The sequence below is a fragment of the Theropithecus gelada genome, chromosome 6 (genome assembly GCF_003255815.1).
Source record: "Theropithecus gelada isolate Dixy chromosome 6, Tgel_1.0, whole genome shotgun sequence".
In the NCBI taxonomy this organism is placed as follows: Eukaryota; Metazoa; Chordata; class Mammalia; order Primates; family Cercopithecidae; genus Theropithecus; species Theropithecus gelada.
The window spans coordinates 28,537,859-28,542,032 of NC_037673.1; the positions used below are offsets into that span (position 1 = coordinate 28,537,859).

The window sequence follows — 4,174 nt, forward strand, 5'->3', positions numbered from 1 at the left end:
ACTTTGGGAGGTCAAGGCAGGTGGATCACTTAATGTCAGGTGTTCAAGAGCAGCATGGCCAACATGATGAAACCCCGTCTCTACTAAAAATACAAAAATTAACTGGGTGAAGTGGTTCATGCCTGTAATCCCAGCTACTCGGGAGACCAAGGCAGGAAAATAGTTTGAACCCAGGAGGCAGAGGTTGCAGTGGGCCCAGATGGTGCCACTGCTCTCCAGCCTGAGTGACAGAGCTAGAGCCAAGACTCCACCTCAAAAAACAAATAAACAAAACAATAGAAATATCTTGTAGAGTTTATAATACGTTTAGAAGTAAAATGACAAAAATAGCAACACTGAGAAATAAATAGAAATTGTTGTATTTTTTAATATTATAAGATAATACATTTAAGATAAATTAGATATATATACATTTGGTAATTTACAAGGTATTTGCTAAATATGGTTATACTAACAATTATGATAAATATTAGTAAAGGAGAAAGTTGAATAACCAAAACCTGATTAATGCAGAAGGAGAAAAAAATGATAGGAAAGGAGAAAACAACAAAACAACACCTAAAAACAACAGCATCAACCACAGAGGAAGAAAACAGAACATAGAGAAAACAAGTGATAAAATAGCCGACCTAAACCAAAATACGTAAATAATTGAATTAAATGTAAATGGATTCAGTACTACTTCAACCAAAACACATATTATGAGATTGAATTAAAAATAAATGCAACTACTTACTGCTTGAAGAATACCTGTTAAATAACAAAATGCTGTAGGTTGGAAGCAAACATATACAAACCAACTGACATGTCTTTATCACAAAAAAGACCAAGCGGTCCTTCAGAAAAGTAAATGTGACAAACATTAAAGAGAACTATTTCATAATTATAAAACGGTCATTTCAACAAGAAGATATAATCAAATTTTGTATGCAGTTAATAATATCTTTATTTTAAGTAAAGAAACAGGTGATAGAAATTTGTGGCTTTAAGTGCCTATGTTAGAAGTAAGTGAAGCTTGAATATCAATAATGTCAGTTTAAAAGTCAGAAATAAGATGAGAAGTTCAAGTTTAAAGAAAAACAGCAGGAAAAAAATTTTTAAATGAGAAAGCATTGAGATAGAAAACAAATAATCTGTAGAGAATATCAGTAAAGTAAAATTTTGCAGCTGTAGAATGATATTACACAACCTCCCAAGACTGATCTAGAAACAAAAGAGAGAAAACAAATTATCAATATCTTGAACAAAATAGGAGATATCCATATAGGTTTTACAGTTAATGAAAGAACATTGATGGATATTATGAATAATTTTTGCCAACAAATTTGAAATTTCAGATGAAATGTACAAATTAGTTGAAAGTTAAAATTTACCAAAATAGGTACAAGAAAAAAAAAATCTAAAAATTATCTTATATGTAACATAAATTAACATTTTTATTAAACACTTTCCTCAAAGAAAATTCCAGCACTGTGTAAGTGCGATGACACAACTCTATTTCACAAGTCAGAAAAATGCCTTTATTTCATGTTAGTCTTAATTAAATTTAGTGAGCATAGAATTTTTAATTGGCTATTATGTTATATCAACAAATGGAAGATATTTAACTCTTCCTCAGTTTCCATTGTTGCTGTTGAAAAATCAGCTTTCAGTAACTTGTTCCTACAATGTTAATCTGTTGTGTGTTTTTTTTCTCTCTCTATTAATGTTAAGATTATTCTTTTGTACTTGCTTTGACAGCACACACAGTAACATTTGCAACGTACAGGGAAGATTAACTGACCTGCTGCACAAAGATGACACACAAATTTGTGAAGATGGTTCTTTTTATTTTCCTTAAATTTTAGGTAATTTCCCAATGATGTATATTTTCTATTTTTTTTTTCAAAGTCTTTGTCAATTTTCATAGTTTCCAGGTTTCTGCCAAAATTTTGCAGTTTGACTTCTATCTCACTCTAAATAAAAGCATGATTGTTTTATAGTATGTGTCTGATAAATGTAAAAATTTTCCTGTTGAATTCTTCTATTGTTTATCCTGTCTTTTGTTTCCTATTTACGTTGACTTGTAGACTAAAGGTCCTCATTATTTTGGCTGGATGCTAGACATTATGGTTTAAATTTATTTTTAGAAAAGCAATGTTTGATGTATAGGGTTTTTAAAATCTCTCCTAAGAGAATTATTTTATTCTGTCGTTTACTTCGTGTCACTAACAATATATTATCATTTTAATCTAAACACATGGCTTGAGATTTTGAAAGGAGATATATTTTACTTCTGGCTCACCCTACATTTTAAAGTGTAGACATATGTAGTTTCAGTTGGCCTCTCATTGTACCTCTTACAAAGCATGAAATGCTACTAGAGCCAAAGTGGTCGCATGCCAAGCTGATGTCTCTGTATTTTTGTCTTTCCTTCAGTCATGGTCTGATACTTTCAGTTTTCAAATGCAGTGTCTCCAAAACTGAGCCCTTCTTTTCTTCACAACCCTTTGTCCTCTTGTGCTTCACTATTTGGGGAGTGGTGCTAGTCTTTACCTGTCTTATAGAAGCCTATGACTAGAAATCTTTGTTTACTGCCCAAATTGTCATCGCTCTAAAAAAGAAAAAAAAAAAAAAAAAGGAAGAAAACTGTGTAAAATCTATCTTTGATAATACAAATACTCATGTTTGCTTTCTTTAACTTTGCATAATTATTCTTTTTTTTTTTTTTTTTTTTGAGACGGAGTCTCGCTCTGTCGCCCAGGCTGGAGTGCAGTGACCGGATCTCAGCTCACTGCAAGCTCCGCCTCCCGGGTTTACGCCATTCTCCTGCCTCAGCCTCCCGAGTAGCTGGGACTACAGGCGCCCGCCACCTCGCCCGGCTAGTTTTTTTTTTTTTTTTTTTTGGATTTTTTAGTAGAGACGGGGTTTCACCATGTTAGCCAGGATGGTCTCGATCTCCTGACCTCGTGATCCGCCCGTCTCGGCCTCCCAAAGTGCTGGGATTACAGGCTTGAGCCACCGCGCCCGGCCTAAGTTTGCATAATTATTCTCATTGATTTTCTTATCTTTCAGCTGCTCTAAATGCAAATGTAATTGTGTTCTATCCCAGCTCAAAATCTTGAATAGGTTTTTATTGCATACAAGATGAATACACTCTGTTGATCAATAAAAAAAATAGTTTAGCTTTATACCTTATGAGAAGGTTCCTGAATCTTACTTCCAGTTTAAATCCAGACTCTACCTTTTATTCTGTTTTCTTCTACTATATGCTTATCTTCTCTCTCCTTCAGCTTCCTAACATATACAATGGTACTTACAGTAACTAACATATATTTATGCTCTACTTTCTGCATGTTACTACATGCTACAAAATTGAACACAGATATTACTTCCTGCATTATATATTTATTTATTCCCAAAGTAAATTTTTTTTCTGCATGTTTTCCACACTGCTATGCCTTAAAAAAGGTCACAATTATTTTTTTAATTTTAAAAATTATATTTATAGCAAAGTCAACTTGTATATTTATGTATGGATTCTAAGGCAAAGTTGAATAAAAGTTTAAGATAAAAACTCATACAGTATTCTAGCTTGACATAGCCCTCTTTGGGGTATTCAGTGATTGCATTGAATGTATGATTTAGCTCTGCTCTGACACTCAGAAGCACAGCTAGACATTCAATTTTCTGTCTGAGCTCTTACAGCATGATTGTCTCTCTCTCTTTTAGAATACACTAGGCATAATACCAAGCTGTTGAATTTTACATGTTTTTCTGTCCTGACCACTTTATACTAGAAAGTCCTAATAAATCTCTATTGAAAAAGTGCATGAATGAGTGAATGAATGAAGCTCCAGAAGAGACAAAGCCAAAATGAAAAGCCAAGACATTTTTGCATTCACAAGCTAGAATTATGTCTTACATATTTGAAGAGACTGGAAAAAATTCTCTTCCAGTCTTGCTTCCATTTTTACCTTTTGGAGTTAAAAAACTGAAGTCTGGACTCATTACATTAATTTCTTTAAAAATTACTAACTGAGGTTCTATTACTGTATACACAAGGCACTATGTTAAGTGATTTTCAAATTAAATGTTAAGAAATATTTTCTGCCCTTGAGGGGGGATTGAGAAGCTGCAAATGAGAAGCTATTTTCTAACCTAATAAGACCTGACCTCTTTATATTTCTTTTAC

General features: G+C 33.0%; 1 non-coding gene across 1 annotated transcript; it reads left to right on the forward strand.

The window, feature by feature from the left end:
• Positions 1 to 1,724: 1,724 nt before the first annotated feature.
• LOC112627227 lies at positions 1,725 to 1,831 on the forward strand. Its single transcript, XR_003120078.1, has one exon. It is a non-coding gene; the product is annotated as a U6 spliceosomal RNA (small nuclear RNA).
• Positions 1,832 to 4,174: the final 2,343 nt, after the last annotated feature.